A 20741-nucleotide genomic window follows, 5' to 3' on the forward strand; every position below is an offset into this window, starting at 1 on the left:
TTCCAGGTTGGATTCTACTTTGCAATCTAATGTTACAGAGCAAGTTGCTAGTACCACCTGACAACAGGTGGTAAATATATATATATATATATATATATATATATATATATATATATATATATATATATATATATATATTCAGTACAGGCCAAAAGTTTGGACACACCTTCTCATTCAATGCGTTTTCTTTATTTTCATGACTATTTACATTGTAGATTCTCACTGAAGGCATCAAAACTATGAATGAACACATGTGGAGTTATGTACTTAACAAAAAAAGGTGAAATAACTGAAAACATGTTTTATATTCTAGTTTCTTCAAAATAGCCACCCTTTGCTCTGGTTACTGCTTTGCACACTCTTGGCATTCTCTCCATGAGCTTCAAGAGGTAGTCACCTGAAATGGTTTTCCAACAGTCTTGAAGGAGTTGCCAGAGGTGTTTAGCACTTGTTGGCCCCTTTGCCTTCACTCTGCGGTCCAGCTCACCCCAAACCATCTCGATTGGGTTCAGGTCCGGTGACTGTGGAGGCCAGGTCATCTGCCGCAGCACTCCATCACTCTCCTTCTTGGTCAAATAGCCCTTACGCAGCCTGGAGGTGTGTTTGGGGTCATTGTCCTGTTGAAAAATAAATGATCGTCCAACTAAACGCAAACCGGATGGGATGGCATGCCGCTGCAGGATGCTGTGGTAGCCATGCTGGTTCAGTGTGCCTTCAATTTTGAATAAATCCCCAACAGTATCACCAGCAAAACACCCCCACACCATCACACCTCCTCCTCCATGCTTCACAGTGGGAACCAGGCATGTAGAATCCATCCGTTCACCTTTTATGCGTCTCACAAAGACACGGCGGTTGGAACCAAAGATCTCAAATTTGGACTCATCAGACCAAAGCACAGATTTCCACTGGTCTAATGTCCATTCCTTGTGTTTCTTGGCCCAAACAAATCTCTTCTGCTTGTTGCCTCTCCTTAGCAGTGGTTTCCTAGCAGCTATTTGACCATGAAGGCCTGATTCGCGCAGTCTCCTCTCAACAGTTGTTCTAGAGATGGGTCTGCTGCTAGAACTCTGTGTGGCATTCATCTGGTCTCTGATCTGAGCTGCTGTTAACTTGCGATTTCTGAGGCTGGTGACTCGGATGAACTTATCCTCAGAAGCAGAGGTGACTCTTGGTCTTCCTTTCCTGGGTCGGTCCTCATGTGTGCCAGTTTCATTGTAGCGCTTGATGGTTTTTGCGACTCCACTTGGGACTTATTTAAAGTTTTTGCAATTTTCCGGACTGACTGACCTTCATTTCTTAAAGTAATGATGGCCACTCATTTTTCTTTAGTTAGCTGATTGGTTCTTGCCATAATATGAATTTTAACAGTTGTCCAATAGGGCTGTCGGCTGTGTATTAACCTGACTCCTACACAACACAACTGATGGTCCCAACCCCATTGATAAAGCAAGAAATTCCACTAATTAACCCTGATAAGGCACACCTGTGAAGTGGAAACCATTTCAGGTGACTACCTCTTGAAGCTCATGGAGAGAATGCCAAGAGTGTGCAAAGCAGTAATCAGAGCAAAGGGTGGCTATTTTGAAGAAACTAGAATATAAAACATGTTTTCAGTTATTTCATCTTTTTTTGTTAAGTACATAACTCCACATGTGTTCATTCATAGTTTTGATGCCTTCAGTGAGAATCTACAATGTAAATAGTCATGAAAATAAAGAAAACGCATTGAATGAGAAGGTGTGTCCAAACTTTTGGCCTGTACTGTATATATTTACCACCTGTTGTCAGGTATGTTTTCTGTTTCATTGTGCTTAATTTAATGTAACATGGCGGCTGTTGTGCTCCGTGGCAGAGGGGCTGGAGTTTGAATGGTTGTGACGGAGGATTTTGTTTTTACCACGTGTTGTCAGGAATAAATGGAGATCGCCTTAAAAGATATGCAACGCAGACATCACTAGAGCCAGTAGGTTACATAAAAAATCACCCTCTCATCCTCTTAGGGTGGTATCATCCTCAAGTTCAGGTCCTCTACCAGAGACCTGGGAGTTTGAGGGTCCTGAGCAGGACTGCACACTTCTGGACTGGGGCTTCAGATGTTGTTCCTGGAATCTGTCAGAACCACTCTGCCCGGTCACTGCCCCAAGTGCTCCTACTCCCACGGTATATATATATACAGAGTGTTTGCACCGATGTCACAGTTTGGTCAGTTACCTGGATGCGTGACCATATTGGAGATACTCGGATGTAAACAACAGAATGCACAGCACGCTGACTGTTCATTTTAAGCGGACTTTAAAATGTCTAAATTACAGAAATGCACAGAAGAACGTGGAGAAGCTGCCAAAAGTTACAAAGGAGGACTTGGTCAGCAGGAGAAACAGTAATATCACGAGAAACTGCGGTTAATAGGTGGTAAAGATCCGTACGAGCTAGCCCCCTCGTCCTTTAAAAATGATGACCCGACGGTTCTGCCTTCCATGTCCTATCCAGACACCGTGAAGTACCTCGTCTTTTTGCCAAGCCCATACACAGCTGAAGATCTCAAGTGTTACAAAGGTCTGGATGCCTACAACCAGATGGTGTGCGGCTGGGTGAGCAAGACACAGTATCAGCTCACCAATGACGTGTGTAATAAAAGCCAAGGTAAGCGTGTCAGGCAACGCCTAACATTAGCGATGACACCTAGAACATTTAGCGTGAACTATCTTTTATGTAGAGGTTTGATTTGGTTGTTGTCTTTTATTCAGGTACTCCATTCTCAACGAATACACGACAAACCCCTTGAACCTTGGATAATTGCTGAGAAGTCAGGCAGGATCCATGGAACTCACTGTATGTGTGTTGCTGGCCCTGGGCGAGACATGCACCCATGTTGCCGCGTTATTGTTTCTGATTGAGGCAATGGTGAAGTTGAGGGAGTCGAAGACGGTGACGCAGGAAAAGGCGTATTGGATGCTACAAAAGTACAAGGAATGTCGTAAGATTGACTTTACTGCACCAAAGACATAAAGTAAAATAGCTAAGAGTGACTGTGACTGTGCTGGTCATGTTAAAGAAAAAGAGAGCACTCAGCCTAGTTCTTCTTCTACCCTTAAAGTAAGCAAAACACCACATCCAAACAGTGATGAATTAACATCATTATTGAATGCAACTGGATCAAAGTCTGCTATTTTGTCCCTGATTGAGCCTTATTCAGATCATTTTTTCCCAAGCCTATTGGAGAAAACTTTCCTCTGATGTTGACTGAACTGCAAAATGAGGAAGCAGTTCTCATGGACTATAATGTCATATTGACAGTTTGCAATGATATTGAAATTTCAGTATCAGAGGAGCAAGCAAAGGCAGTTGAGGCAGCTACAAGAGGTCAAGCTTCTTTTAAACTGTGGTTTCAATTCTGTGCTGGCCGTATTACAGCATCTAAAATGAAAGCGGCATGTTTCACTGATCCAAACCAGCCAGCTCAGAGCTTGATCAAAAGTGGCTACTAACCAGAAGTATACAAATTCACCTCAACAGCCACAACCTGGGGATGTACTCATGAGAAATTTGCACGTGATATGTTTTCAAATGAAATTTTGTGTGACAATAAAAAATGTGAAATTCAGTGGTTTCACTGTTCATGTGTTAATGTTGTGGTTGTGCCAAAAGGGAAATGGTTTTGTCCTAACTGCCATGAACTCAACCAGTTTCAGCCTAAAAGGCTAAAGAAACGCACTGATAAAAAAACCTGAGTTGTGTCATTTTCAGTGAACGGTTCTGTAGCTTCATACATTTTATTGACATGTCTTACATTTTATTAGGAATTTACATCCTAAGGAGCCGGTCACATGATCAGCCGGACAAGATGGCAGCCTAGGCTTTCAGCTCCCGGCCCAGCGTCGCCACATTGTTGATTTTTTCGTAGCTACAGGTCTCCACATTGGCCTTTTGTGTTGTTTAAAGATAGATAACAACGAAGGCTACAAGAGCCCAAAGCAACCGTCTAGATATTGACACCATTGCCGAGTCCATATTGCAGAAGCAGCGTGACTATTTTGAACCGCTCCTCTCCCAGATTCAACAGGTGGGGAAAGACACCGACGAGAAGCTAAGTGCTATCCAGGCTGAGCTAGCCACGCTAACGGCTGGCCTCGGCACCATTAGATCCGACGTAGATGCACTAAAAACCACTGTCGGAAGTAATTCCAGTACATTGAATAGGCACGTCCAGGCTCTTCAGGGTATGGAGCTCAAGCTAGCCGACATGGAGGACAGGAACAGAAGGTGCAATATCCGCATCACTGGCCTTGAGGAGGGGCTCGAGGGCTCCAATGCTACTCAGTTTCTCTCACACTCTCTACCCAAATGGTTCCCCACTCTCGGTAACATCCAGATTGAGATTATGAGAGCACATCGAATCTACAACGACAACGCCCGTAACCGAGGAGCTAACCGCACCCTGATTTTCAATGTGCTTCGCTACCCGACCCGCCAGGCCATTCTTTGTGCTGCCAGGAAAGACCCTCTCTCCATCAACGGTCGGAGGATTCGCTTTTCTCCAGATTACAGCAACTTCACCGTCAAACATCACCAGGGTTTTCGCCAGGCTATGGATACAGCTCGAGCTAAAGGTCTGGACTTTTTTCTACTTTATCCGGCCACGTTGAAAATTAAAGACGGTGCTCAATACAAGGCCTATACCTCACCCAAAGAAGCGGAGGATTTTCTGGCGTCAGTCCTGGCTCCATGCCCGGAGACTTTAGCGCGGGATGACGACGCTTCCTCGCCTTGACCACGGTTTCACCTCGGCCATTACTGCTGCAGAACTCAGTCCTAGTTTGACGCCTAGCGGACCGACTCCCTGTTGAATTGAAGACTTTGTACGTGTGGGCTGTTGCTTGTTATTCTCACACTGCTTCTTCACAGGACAGATGTTTATCCTGTTGTCACCGGACACTGAGGACTGACATTGAGTCACAGGTCTACTAACCACCTGATGCTCTTTAGTTGGTAAGCTGCCAATGAGCCTGATATGACGATGTTTAATATGGGTTATTAGTTTGTTTTAGTATGACAGTAGGCCTATTTGAGTTCATAAATAACCCACTTTTTGCACTATGTTCAGTCAAACTTGTATTTTGTGGGCACGGTGGTAACTAATGTTATTCTGTAGGCTTTATGGAAGGTTGAAAAGTTAAAATACAAGACTTTAATACTTTAACATGTTATGTATGATACCTCAGCTTCACCAAGTTATTTTACCCAAGCTACAATCAATATCAATGTTATTGTTATAGTGCTGGGCTGGCCTTTTCCCCGAGGCTGCCCCATATCCAATATGATCACAGACCTACTTTACAGTTTACAATTTTCTCTTTGACCACATTCAGAACATTTACTTTAGATAATGGGTGAACTTAACATTTTAGTGTGGAACTGTGGTGGATTGAATGCTCCTCACAAACGCGCTAGCACTCTTGGTTTGTTGAAGAGAAAAAATATTGACATAGCATTGTTGCAGGAGACACATTTGCTGAAAGCTGACGCTGGTCATCTTGCTAATAGATTCTTTCATACTGTGGCATTCTCCTCTGATGACACAAAAACTAAAGGTGTGGTCATTGTTGCTAGACGCAGTCTTCCAGTGAGAATTATAACATCCTGGGCAGATGACATGGGTAGAATTGTGATTGCTAGAATAGAATTTAATTCAAGGAAAATAGCCCTTATATCAGCATATGCTCCTAATGATTTCGACAGCAATTTCTACAAATTAATTACAATAAAAATGTTAGAATTAACAGACTATTCCTTCATTGTAGGTGCAGACTTCAATGCAGTGTGGGATCCAGGTCTTGATAAGTCGAGCGCAACCTCCTCAGGGGGGCAGGTCATGGCAACGAACGCTCTAAAATCTTGGGCCAGTAATTTGGGGCTGGTGGACATGTGGCGATTAATCAACCCCTCCATCAAAGACTACACTTTTTTCTCTGGCTGACATAAATCTTTTTCTAGAATAGACTTCCTTTTTGCTTCTCCCCAGCTCTTTCACCGTATTAATACTGTTGTTTTACTCCCGATAGCTCTGTCAGACCACAAAGGAGTCCTCTGTTCTGCAACTTTGGGCCGTCAATCTAAATGTGCAGCCAGATGGCGTTTTAATACCTTGTTATTAAAAAACGAAGCATATATCAATCAGTTTATTACAGGATTCAAAGAATTTGTTGGTTTTAATGTTGGTTCTGTAGAGGATCCCAGAATCCTCTGGGATGCTATAAAAGGCTTCATTAGGAGTAACACAATATTATTTAGCTCTAATGCACGCAAATCCAGATCTCTTCAATTGCAAAATCTTGAGGCAGAATTTTCCAGGTTGGATTCTACTTTGCAATCTAATGTTACAGATCAAGTTGTTCTACAGCGTATGCTAGTTAAGAAGGAAATCAACATTTTGAAGCAACAGTCAGAATTTCAAATTCACAGGACCAGACAAAAATATTATTTTCATGGTGCCAGACCTAGCCATCTTCTGGCCATGAGAATTAGGACCAGCGACCACTTTGCAGGCATCCCAGCTATTAAGTCGGCAGATGGCAATATTAGCACTGACCCTAAACAGATAAATGGAATATTTCAAACATTTTACTCTGAATGATATAAATCAGAGGTGTCCTTAGACAAAAATCGATGTGATAATTTCTTAAGTCAATTACATTTGCCCCAGCTATCAAGTACAGATTCCACTGACTTAGATAAGCCGATCTTATTAAGAGAGCTGTGGGATGCAACTAAGGCTATGCAGAGAGGTAAATCACCAGGCATTGATGGGATCCCTCCTGAATTCTACGTTATTTTTTGGGAGCAGTTGGGCCCATTTCTTCTTGATATGATTGTTTTTTCAATTGGAAAAGGCAGATTCTCAAGGGACGTTAACACGGCCCTCATTTCTTTGCTGTTGAAAAAGGATAAGGATCCTAAGGATAAGGATCCTACTGACTGCTCTAACTACCGTCCTCTCAGCCTCCTGAATTCTGACTTAAAGATTTTTGCAAAGCTCTTTGCTCACCGTCTTGAGCACCACATGCCATCATTAGTCAATCCTGATCAGACAGGCTTCATAACATCGCGGCTTGCAGCAGATAATGTTAGACGTCTATTTCACATCATTGACGCTGCTACAGATAACCAAACACCCATGTCTGTACTTTCACTTGATGCTATGAAAGCCTTTGACCGATTAGAATGGTCATATTTATGGTCTGTTTTGAAGGCAATGGGCTTTGGTACTTTATTGGTATGATTAAGACACTATACTCAAACCCCTCAGCGCAGGCACTAACTGGTCAAACATACTCCTCCCTCTTCTCAGTTTCCAGGTCCTCACGCCAGGGCTGTCCGCTAAGCCCTGCACTATTCGTGCTCTCCTTGGAGCCACTAGCTCAAGCAATTCGCCAGTCTGACTTGGTTTCCCCCGTCTCTATTCATAACACCCAGCATCAGCTGTCGCTATATGCGGACGATGTTTTAGTTTTCTTGGAAAATCCTGCTCAGTCGGCACCACACCTTTTGACCATCTGTGAGGAGTTTGGTAATATGTCAGGTTTTAAAATTAACTGATCCAAATCTGCTCTCTTACATCTGAATGACACTACTAAAACATCTATCCTTCCGGCCAATATTCCCATAGTACAACACTTAAAGTATTTAGGAAGTGAAATATTTTCTTTAAATAAGATGGTTAAGCATAACTATTCACTTGTCCTGAATAAGATCTTGAGGGATATGGACCAGTGGATTGGTCTCCCTATGTCTATTCGAGCTCGTATCTCTATTATAAAAATGAATATTCTGCCCCGGATCAATTTTGTAAGCTCTATGGTTCCTCTTCCCCCTCCATTCGATTACTGGAGCAAGCTCCAATCTGCAATCTCCAAATTCATTTGGAACCGGAAGCGGCCACGTCTGAAATTGTCTGTTCTTCAGAGAAGGAGGGAGGATGGCGGCCTGGCCGTTCCTAATTTTGAACTTTATTCTTGGTCGTTCGTGCTCAGGCCCCTGCTCTCCTGGTTGGATTCTCATTCCTCTGTCTCTTGGCGCATGCTAGAGAGCAATATAGTTCAGCCATGGACACTTCAAGATGTTCTCTTTAGCAACATCTCTAAAAAACAGTGTCAACTGCGCCTTGGCCCCATTATCTCTCATCTTGTGCTGGTATGGAGGTTAGTTGAAACACACTGTCATCTTTCCTGCAAGTGGCACACGTTTTCTCCAATATTCAATAATAAGGCACTTCTGATTGGTGGAAGACCTATCTCTGCTCCCCAGTGGGAACAGAGGGGTGTTCACTCTATAAAAGACATTTATAATGATTTTGGATTACTCTCTTTTGCTGCCATTAAGGATGCATTCGATCTGCCAGGTTCCACTTTTTTCTTTTATTTACAGCTAAGATCAGCGCTTAGAGCACATGGCTTACCCTGGCAATCTTCTTTACCTACCCACCCACTCCGAGATCTTTTTACGAAACAAAACAGAGCTAAGGGTATGGTATCCAAATTGTACCATTTTCTGCAGGTAACAGACCTTGTCTCACTCCCTGTGGAGAGGATCTCGAGGAGAGATTGCCCAGACCTGGCTCAGGATTTTGATTGGGATGCGGCGTGTTCCAGCATTCATGAAACATCTCGTAATCCAGACCATCAGCAAATTCACTTTAATTTCTTACACAGAACATCCCTCATCCCTGTTAAACGCCATCATATGAAAATTATTATTATACAACAGTTAGTTCCGGCCAAGCAATTTGATTGGCCAAGAGACATTCAAAACGTGATGATATTAGAGTATAACATCACGGTTTGTTCACTCTCTGAATGTATTACTGTGCATCAAACAGCTGATGCCGCGTTGCCATGGCAACATTCTCACTACCGCTGCGCTCAAGTGACATTTAAGGAGTGGTCTTCAGGGAAAAAATGGATTTTCTTAAAAATAGGCCTATTAGTTTTGAACTTAATTACGAGTGGTCATCAGATGAGGATGAGAGAGAAGGGAAGCTGAATCTAGCTGGGGCTGTGCCAGCATCCAAGTTTGCCATAGTTTCATCAGCTGAACTGGACGAACTGGAGAAAACCAAGAATGAGGCGAACACCGTTAGGCAGACATTATGGGCTGTCAACTGTTTCCAAACTTGGCTGCGTGTGAAATCAATCGACATCAATTTCCAGTCCATCGAGAAGGCAGAAGTGAATGAAGTTTTGAGGCAGTTATGGATCAGTGCGCACCACCAAAGGAGAGCTTTACGGGATAAGTAGTTATGTCGGACTGCGCGCCGCTTTAAACCGTTACATTAACGAGCCTCCTATCAGCCGGACATGGAACATAATACAAGACGCAGAGTTCACACAAGCGAATAATGTGTTTAAGGGAGTGGTTAAACAGATTAGGAGAGCTGGGAAGGACAGAACAACACACCATCCCGCTATTACACCTGAGGATCAGCTCATCCTAACGCACTCTGCTGCGCTGCGGCCACACAATCCAAAAGGTCTGCTAAACAAAGTCTGGTACGACCTCCAATTACATTTTGGACGGTGAGGGAAGGAGGGGAACAGGGCCCTTAAACCCGACTCTTTCGTGTTAAAAACGGATGAAAACGGTGCCAAATATTTCACCTCGTCCTTCAATGAGGAAACTAAAAATCATAAAGACCCGTTGGAGAGAGACAGAGAAAACAGGAGAGGTGCCATGTATGAGGAGCCAGAAAACCACCTCTGCCCAGTTGCTTCCCTGCTTAAATACCTCAGCAAAATCACACCAGATGCAAAAGCCCTCTACCTAAAACCTAAAATGACAGCAGCCCCCACAGACAACGTCTGGTACACTGCAGCTCCACTGGGAGTTAACACACTTGCACAGATGCTCCCGAAGATGTGCAAGGAGGCGGGGACACAAACTGTTTACACCAATCACAGCCTCAGGGCCACTGCCATCCAGAAACTGTCAGATGCGGGACTTTCAGCGAGGGAGATCATGACAGTCAGTGGGCATCGGTAAGATGTTACTCTAACCAGGCCATGTGAGGTTACTGTAGAGTCGCAATGGCGATTGATAGACACACCCTAAAAAAATAACGTTTGTCTCGCAGGTCTGAGAGCTCATTGAAAAGCTACTGGAAGCCATCCATGGACAGCAGGAAGCGATGGAGCCACATACTGTCTGATCAAACCACAGAGTCAGCCGTCGTGCCTGTCAAGCAACAGTCAACTGGACCCGTGCTTTCACCCGACACCTATTTCACTGGCTGCACAATCAACGGAAATGTGCAGATAAATGTAAATACGAAGTAGCGTAGCGTATAGGCTTGCCTGCTGTGTTTGCTGCGTTGCCATGGCTACAGTGAGCGATGGGGGGGGGGGACTGTTGGCGGAGGAAAATAAAATACATAAATAATGTATTTTGTCACCTTTCTTCAACATTTTCTTACTCAGCATCGCCATTTTAACTGTTGTTGAACTGTTGTATAAAAGCAATATCACACTCGAGCTCGTGATGTTGTACTGTGATATCGTCACGGCTGTGATTCGGTCGTAGGCACGAGGCCGCAGGCAGTACAACATCACTCCCTCTCGTGTGATATTGCTTAAATGAGCAGTGTTGTAATCTGTGCTCATTCAAAGCTCAGGGCACATTTATTCACATGTTCTGGGACTGTCCTCCTGTTAGACAATTCTGGGGCAATGTTGGATCCAAACTATGATTTGATACATGAGTCAGTGCCTGTAACTACATGTGTGTTGATTCTAAATGATCTGTCAGTCCTCAATATTTCTAAACTCAAAAAGCGAGTCATCTTTGCTGGACTGACAGCAGCCAAGAAAATGATTGCAACTCGATGGAAGCCACCTCATTCTCTAACTATTCAATCTTGGATTCTCTCCCTTTTGGACATCATATACATGGAGCTTTCAACAGCTCGGATTAATGGTGCTAATGAAAGCACCCTTAACACCTGGCGTTGCACCGCTGACTCTTTGAAAAACATGCTGTAAGTTGATTTTGCCACTGGCTCTCTCACCTTAGTGCCTCTAGATGTCAAGTCCCCTCTGTCTTGTCAATATATGTTTTGTGAGTGTGTGTGTGTTTGTGTGTATTTTTGTAGATTATGTATGTAATTTTATTTTTACTTTTATATTTTATTTATTATTATTATTATTATTATTACTATTTTGTATTATTATTATTATTATTATTATTATCATCATCAATACTACCCATGACACGTTCTTTTGTCCTGGGCTAACTGTCTTTCTCTGTGAATCCATTCTAATAATATTGTATCCCCTGAAATATTTCTGTTTGAACTTAATGACAATGAAAAAAAAAAAATTGATCACAAAAAAAAAAAAGAATTTACATCCTAATCCAAGTGATGCTTAAGGTCAAGTTTATGGACTGTGCTTGGTTAAATTGGCCAAAGACTACTCTTATTTACCAAGTTTATTTTAGCCTTATTTATTTTAATCTTATTGTTTGGTTAAATTAGCCAAGATTTGTTCATTTTTATTTATTTATTTTTATTTAAACCTTATTTATTTTAGTTTACTTGCTTAGCTGAATTAGACAAAGGTTGTTTTTTTTTTACTTTGCTAAATTTGATTTTAATTAATAGGCCAAATATTTTATTTTTGTCTATTCTTGTAACTTGAAATGTGTGTTCTTGTAATAATTTTCAATGATAACTGTTTCATGTTAGTTTTATTTCAGAATTACATGAGCATGTTTTGTATATCTTGCAGTGCTAACATGTCAAACTTATCACATTGCAGTCAAAACTGTAAGAATACATTTTGAAAAGTTTCTATTCAAGTGTTGTAATATTACAGTGTTCTTTTAAAATAAGTTGCTGGTATTCTGAGTATGGCTTACTATGTGTACTGCACCACATGTCTTCATAGCCTTAAACGCTACACTTCAGTTAAAATCAACTACTGATGGGCAAAGGTTCACCAGCGCACAATAGACAAGTCCAGTCTTATCAATGGTACAAACACTTTCATTGTCCTTGCATATCAAGAAATCAATTGGCAGTGTACCCCCCAAAGTAGAATATTTCTGGAGCACACTACCAATCACACGCTCAACGTGAATCCTAACATGAGCAATCTTCCTTGTGGTTTCAATGTCAACTGGAGCTAACGGTGACTTCCCACGAGTGAAGGCTGGGATTTTTACCTGAGCCATTATGCAACCTATGGTGTCCTGAATATCAAAGCCACGGTCAGCAAGAACTAAATCACCAGGCAAAATGTTGTCCAAAAATCCACTGTTTTCAGTTATATACTTGTCGATAGCTCTTCCTCCACATGCATTTGATATGTAAAAGATTGTGTCCTGTTGTGTAATACCTATCAGAAATTTCACTGTGTTATAGTGCTTGTATGAAGACCATGTTTCTGCTCTGGCTTTAAGATTAGATGGACGGACTATAAACACTTCGAAACAATCAATAATAACAGCACATTTCTTTCCCAAATGTTTTCTGAATTGCATTGGCATGGTTTTTTGCAACTGCTCTCTTTCTGGCCACATTACAAGCGGTTTCATGCAACTGAACATGACATCGATGACATCAGTGAATACCCCAGAGGCAGTGGCTGTTGATGAGACAGGAAAGTTGTAGAAACATTAAGCCTTAGCCACATCAGTGTCAGCAGCAGCACCTGGAATGCACTGAGTGACTTCTTCACAGGGAGGTAGGGACGTAAGCCCTATTCGGACGGGATTAGTTTTACATAGGGACATGGGGTAAAGTAATAATTACCAGAGATTTTAGTCCCGTCCGAATGTGCCATGTCCCGGAAAATTACCTCAGGTAATTCGAATCCCGAACGAATAGACCAGCAGTAAATATGTGTGACTTAGGGCTGTCAAAAAAAAAAAAAAAAAAAAAAAATCAAAGTTCGAAATATATTCGAATATATATATTTTTTATAAGTTTGAACCTAAATTTGATAATTAGAATATCATTAATAATTAATTAATACTATCAATAATGTTGTATATCATAGCGAATCCCGGCGCACAAGCCAGACCAGAGAGGGACGCAGCGATGGAAGGACAGGCGCCGACGGAGGAGCCCGCTGCGCCAACACCACCCACTGCACTGTCCGCGATGTGTGACCTGTTCGGGGAGACATACAGGGAGAGTGTTGCACCTGCTGCCTCCCTGCCTACCCTTTTTTGAAGACGAGATGAAACGTTACCAGAATGAGACACCACTACCAGCCGACCAGGATCCACTCTTGTCTTGGAAAACTACGCACTGAAGTATCCAAACACTGCTCTGATAGCGAGGCAGAAGTTTGACATACCTGGCACTATAGTGAGGTCAGAACGGGTGTTTTCATCCAAGTGTCACGTTCATATTGCGCCAGCAATAAGCATCTTATTTTTTGTGTTTTTTCATTTGTAAAAAATAAATAAATAAAAAATTAAAATAATAATAAGAATGATAATATAAATTCTAATATTATTCGAACTCTACTAAATTAATTCGAAAATATTCGAACTCAATTTCATGGTGCTTTTGACAGTTCTATCATACGCACATGACGGCATGGATTTACCCCTCCCACTTGTGGTAGTTTTACTGATTATTTCTTATCCCGTGGGAATCGGCCATTAATGTTACTGACGTCCTGTGGTAAAGTGACGTTACCCCACGTGCCCAGGTAAAACTAATCCCATCCGAATAGTGCTTAAGATATGTAACGAGTGCTAATAAAATTTGGTATGTAGGTAGTCCAGTGAAAAACAAAACCTTTTCATCTTTACCCACAAATGCACTTTGGTCATAAGAAGAGGACAAATGTTCAACATCAGAACGCAAATATTTTCAGTTCGCAGATTTTGAAGTTCACAAGTCATGGAATCAATCAGATCACCAGTCATTTCAGTTTGAGTCCCTGTGCTGCACACATTATCATTATCAGTGACATCATTACTTTTGGAAGAATCAGTAGTGGCTGGTATGTCCATAAACAAGTAATGTGGAGCATCAGCTTCCAGTTTCCGCTGGACTCGATCCACACGACGCGTGTAGTGTGATGTCAGTGTTTCTTTAGGTGGTTGCCGATTTTGCCTCCTTCCCATATTACTTTAACAGATGGCACCCAGTCTGGATCATCCTTCTTGTACAGATCAGCCTTTGTCCCTGGAATAAAATAATGAGACATGTAGCATACATTTAACAAGCTAGCTACATTTTGGAAAGATTTCACTGAAACAATAAGAGTAGTAGGCTGAGATCAGAATAAAAATAATGCTTTTCAGCCAAGAAAGCAAGAAACACCAGCTTAATATCAATATGTTGCATTGCTATTGTTATTGTATTGTACTATTTACACTTGAGTAATGTTATATTAGTTGTCAAAATGACTTAAGTAATCTTTCTAGTTCTAAACATAACTGATTGCTCAAGTAGGCTACCATTAATTCAGCTGACTTTTACTTTTACCAAAGTAATATTTTAACATGACATCTCTGCTTTTATTCTAGAATGACTTTTGGTAATACAACACTGCATTGAACCTACCTGACAAGAAATGCACAGAACAGACTCGGACGTTGTCAAAGTTCTTGCCCTGGAAATCCTGGTTGAGTTTCGCCAGCCACAAATGCCTCCATTCTTCACACAGTTTTTTGCATTCCTCTCCCTGATTTGTTATGATTTTTGGTAGTCTATGTATTTCAAATGTTTCTCACGGTCTGATCAGGTAGTGCAGCCAAAAACACAGCAATAATTGACAATTTTGTGACAATAATAAAGTAGGCTTGCTGGTTCTGTTCATAGGTTCTGTTGCTATAGTTGCTACGAGTGCCTTCAAGATGGCGACTTCCGGTTTGGTGACGTAACGTGAAAAGCCTCTATATATACTAGTCCATACCCATTGAGTGCACAGTTACCTACGTACAGTTTCACATGGTGTGTGTTTGGGATACAGGTCATAGGAAATTGCAGATTAAATAGTCAACTGAACCCATTAAGAAGATCAATGTATTCAGACAGAGTTTTTGTGAATTAGATAGTAGGCTACGATTGCTTTATTGAAAGTACAGTAGTACCATTGCCAATAGTGGGATAGTTAGTGGGCTAAAACTGTACACTCTAAGAAATGAAATAGTGATGTTGTTCATATTATGTAACTTTGTTGTGGTAAAATTACTATAACTATTAAGTTTTTACAGAAAAAATAACAAGGTCTCATTGGAATAACATAATAGTAAGAGATTTCAAGGCTAGAAAACACAGACAATTCAAATGAACATAACAATCTCACTTAAATCATACACGCACGCAAATAGAGTGTGCCAGGGCTGACGTCAAAACCCGGAAGTTTAGCATCGCGCTGCTTCCCGGAAGAAAAAGTGAATGGGATTTTTGCATTGCGTTTTGGATTATGTCAGAAAATAAGCTCTGTGACTAACACAAGTTTATGATACTAAGAGGTTTTGTTCAGCGAGATAATCTTCACATATGAACACCTTTTATACCGCATTTGAAGCTTAAATGCAATCGCCAGAAGTAAAAAGCTAACGTTAGGCTTTAACAGACTACATGACTACTCCACGGTCGCATGACTCTTGACGTCACCGCCACTAAGCTTTCAACTGATTTCGGCCGCTTTATTTTAAAAACATTGTATAACGGGGAAAATACACTCACTTGGAACACTTGGAAAATACTAAACTACTAATACTAAAATACTAAATTGATATATCTACACGTTGGAAGGTGAAAACCCGACTAGATGCTGTAATGGCGGACTGCCAGCACTCTCGCCTGTTCAGAGGTGATGACGTTTAATGTCCCCGACAGGGTTTGTAGTCGTATTGAGCAACTTGTTAGCAACCGCCTTTTTTACGACACATAAATGCTTCAAAATTCACAAGTAGGGTATTTACTGACGTGTTTTATGTTGTAGAATAAAACCTGAAACTCGCTTAAGCTTTTGTTAACCACGGACTTTATTTGAGGCATTTTACCAAAATCCCATTCAAAAAACGTATTGACTTTTAGACGAGAGAACCAGAAGTGCTATAAGCGCTAACGGAGTTTCGTTTTTACTGGCACCATGGCACACTCTATGACGCATTCTCAGACATGCACAGTAACCACGGAGCAAAGCAACCCACACGACTCGCGCCATGTGCTCAGTTGGAAGCCTTCTTCCTTGAAAAAATTGGTAAGTATGAATGTTTCCTTGATAATAGAGTGTGAAACTGTACGTTGCGTCAACCGACGATAAGTGTTTTCGGTTTTTATTGCCCTCGGTCGTACATTATGAAAAAGTTTGGAAAACGGCCATTGCTAGCTTAAAGGGATACGCCAACATTTGTTTTGTTTGCGTGTCTTGCCTCACTCCAGAGTCCATGACAAGCAGATAGATACCATTCTTTCGACTGTACGTGCAGTAACAAGGGAGAGACGGGCAGAGCTCGCCCATCGCTAATTAGCTTAGCTCAAATGCTGGGAGTCAACGGGTAGCATTAGCATGCCTCTGCCTACAGTTGTTAGATAAACTCTTCAACAACTCTAAACGACCCTGTGTGCTTGTTGTGACTCGTTTTTTATCGTATTATGTTACATTATCTATTTTTAGACTAAGATTAGCACTTCATGTAATTTTCTAAAGAAATACATAAGAAACTAAAGCGCAGTTTTTGCGCATGTGCAAACCACCGCAGACGTGCTTGTAAGTAGGTCAACAAAAAAGCCTCTGTTTAGGAGAAGAAGATTGCTTCTACGGATTATGGCCGACTTTGTAAGAGAGGACGAGGATGATTTCTACGGGACTGACGAAGATCCACAACCATACCTATTTGAACCAGAATGTCCGGAGGAGGAACTACATGTTTTCTTCTCTTTATCTTCTCCTAAACAGAGGCTTTTTTTGTTGACCTACTTACAAGCACGTCCGCGGTGGTTTGCACATGCGCAAAAACTGCGCTTTAGTTTTGTATGTATTTCTTTAGAAAATTACATGAAGTGCTAATCTTCGTCTAAAAATAGATAACGTAACATAACGCGGTAAAAAACGAGTCACAACAAGCACACAGGACCGTTTAGAGTTGCTGAAGAGTTTATCTGATGACTGTAGGCAGAGGCATGCTAATGCTACCCGTTGACTCCCTGCATTTGAGCTAAGCTAATTAGCGATGGGCGAGCTCTGCCCGTCTCTCCCTTGTTACTGCACGTACAGTCGAAAGAATGGTATCTATCTGCTTGTCATGGACTCGGGAGTGAGGCAAGACACGCAAACAAAACAAATGTTGGCGTATCCCTTATTAATGCGGTGAGGACAGTACCTGGCAGGCATAAGCTAGAAATGAAAAATAAAAATTCTGGCTAAAATCATTGTAAAAATTCCATGGTTTCTATCCCAGACTAGTTTATCTTTTGTGGTCACATTTGTGCTGAATGACATCAGCTTGGAACATGCAGGGCCAGCAGGCAGAGGTAACAGTCGCTGGTCGGCAATTCACCCCCTTACTTCACGCTGTTCTATTGTCAACAAACACACGTGGCGGTAGTTCTGCAAACGAGCTACACAGCTGTTAAATGATTGGCTGTTTGCCTGTCACTCGTAGCGTCCAGGGATATGATGCTCGTTCATATTTGTTATGTGCTTTCATGTTTACATTTAGTGCATACATATCAAATTATCGAACTGTTTTTTTTATCGCTATGGGGTGGTGATGTTGGTTTTTGTTAAACATCTTTATTTTCAAAGTTCTTCTCTCCCAGAGAGTTGCAATATTGGGGATGAAAAAGGTTTTTTTTTTTTTTTTTTTTTTTTCCCTTACATTTTGTCCAAATAAATGAGTTTCGGGTGTGCCATTGAAGTATATTTGTGCCACTGTCAAGTTTAACACTTGCATAGATGATATTTCTTGAATTCTTAAATAGCCAGATGATTTTCTTTTGTGCCAGTTTATACTGCATCCCTAAATATTGAATAGAAAGCAGGAGGACCTCTGGTGGGCTTGAGCACTTTATAAAAAAAATCATATTTGAAAATTCATATCATATTTTAAAATCTAATAAATAATCCTAGAGTAATATTAAAAGTGTAATTTTAATGTGCCTCATTCTCCATGAGAGGTTTTTGTTTGTTGTGATTTGTTTGCTTTATGTCACCTGATAGATGCAAAGTCAGAGGCTTAAATGTAGTTGCAAAAAAAAAATCATAATTTACAGTACAGGCCAAAAGTTTGGACACACCTTCTCATTCAATGCGTTTTCTTTATTTTCATGACTATTTACATTGTAGATTCTCACTGAAGGCATCAAAACTATGAATGAACACATGTGGAGTTATGCACTTAACAAAAAAAGGTGAAATAACTGAAAACATGTTTTATATTCTAGTTTCTTCAAAATAGCCACCCTTTGCTCTGATTACTGCTTTGCACACTCTTGGCATTCTCTCCATGAGCTTCAAGAGGTAGTCACCTGAAATGGTTTCCACTTCACAGGTGTGCCTTATCAGGGTTAATTAGTGGAATTTGGGTACATCCATTAATTGCTTTTGGTAAAAAATATATACAGGTCCGGTGCAGTTGACTCACAGAGGCTCAATGTAACAATATCTAACTGGTGTTTACTATGTTCCATATCTGTTTTATAAGCAGTACTAATTCTAACAGCTGAATTACTGTCTCTCTTCTTTGTAGGCTCTGAATGTGGAGGTGCAAGCAGTGCTCTGAGACTGTATCTACGAGGTACCAGTTACTTAAACACTACAAATTGAAGCATTATCATTACGGTCAGAGACACTCATATCCATGCACATACTATGAATGTCCATGCTCATTCAAAACATGGAATGCTCTTAAAACTCATTTGAGTCGATGTCATGTTAATGTGTTAGGTACTAGAAGTGCAGAACTAGGAATTTTTACATGCCCTTTGTGCCCTGGAAGTGAAATACCATCTAGTAGAGAGTACTTTTCTCACATCAACAATCATCTGAAGCGTCATGAAACGGTAACTTGTGTGTTTCAGAATTGTACGTTTCAGACTAATATATATGCTACTTACAAATCACATAAGAATAGGAAGCATCCACACTGCACAGTTAAAAGACTTTAAAGTTGAATTAGTGAAAGGTGGTAATGTAAATGGTGATGACTATGTATCTGAAGACCATCCAGGTGATCTTGGAGAAACTGCTTCAGATTTAGATTGTCATAATTTGACTGAAACTGACACACCAGATGAGAACTTGCAAGAAACAATCATTCAAAAATTGGCAACAGTTCTTTTGAAATTAGAGGTTTGTTCACGTGCAATGTTCAGCAGTTGATGGCTTGCTTGAGGAGTTACATTTCATTTTGACCTCAGCAGCGCTGCCTATATCACACAGCACAGCTTTTGACATTTTCAGTAAACATAACCTCCAGGTTGTAGTTAACCAAATGTTAAAGTTATCTATAAAACTTAGATGGTTCAACAAATGTGGATTTAATTAGGTGTGGGGGTAAAAGAGTAACATGATATATCTGTACTCTTTGTTTTTATTTCATAAGTATATTTTAATTTTTTGTGAATGTGTGTGTATACTGTACACATACACAATTATACACATGTTATGTATAACAGTCCCACTGTTTCGTAATGTTTCCAGAGACATTTTCAGTAAACATAACCTCCAGGTTGACCAGTTTGTATTTAACCAAATGTTTGAGTTATCTATAAAACTTAGATGGTTCAACAAATGTGGATTTAATTAGGTGTGGGGGTAAAAGAGTAACATGATATATCTGTACTCTTTGTTTTTATTTCATAAGTATATTTTAATTTTTTGTGAATGTGTGTGTATACTGTACACATACACAATTATACACATGTTATGTATAACAGTCCCACTGTTTCGTAATGTTTCCAGAGACATTTTCAGTAAACATAACCTCCAGGTTGACCAGTTTGTATTTAACCAAATGTTTGAGTTATCTATAAAACTTAGATGGTTCAACAAATTGTGGATTTAATCAGGTGTGGGGTTAAAAGAGTAACATGATATGTCTACACTCTTTATTTATTTTTAGCCTATTTCAGTTTTTGTGAATGTGTGTGTATACTGTACACATACACAATTATACACGTTATGTGTAATAGTCCCACTGTTTCCTAATGTTTCCAGAGTATAATAAAGGCTCAAGTGAAATAAAGCAACTTAAATTGTATTTATTTAACTTTTTGATTTAGCCAGTACAACTAGGGTGTTGCATTAACACAAACCTACCACATTACTAATGTCCATTTGTGTTAAGTTAATTGAACTTAATCATATTTAGTTAACCTAATGTGTTGTCAGTAAATCCAACATAATATTGTTGTGGTTATGCAATATAATAATGTCATGTAGCTTTAAAGTAAGAACATTAAGTTAGATTTACTTAATATCTGTTGTTAACATTAATAGTGATTTGCTTTTCCTGTTTAAACAACACAATTTTGTGGGACCGGTTGACATAACTCAGTTAAGTAAAACCAACATTTCATTTCTAAGAGTGTAGGCCTACATTAGAGGTAGCACGTTGAAAGGTAGATAGTTAAAGTGTTTTTAGAACATGGCACTCTTAAATACTTGATTCTGATTGGTCAATCAACAAAATTCTGTGGTGTTTATTTCTTGAGGTATCACCGCTGCTCTGCTGCTCCGTTGCTAGGGATGCCATAGCAATGGCCTTAG

This window comes from Epinephelus fuscoguttatus, linkage group LG6, assembly GCF_011397635.1.
Source record: "Epinephelus fuscoguttatus linkage group LG6, E.fuscoguttatus.final_Chr_v1".
NCBI classification, from domain to species: Eukaryota; Metazoa; Chordata; class Actinopteri; order Perciformes; family Serranidae; genus Epinephelus; species Epinephelus fuscoguttatus.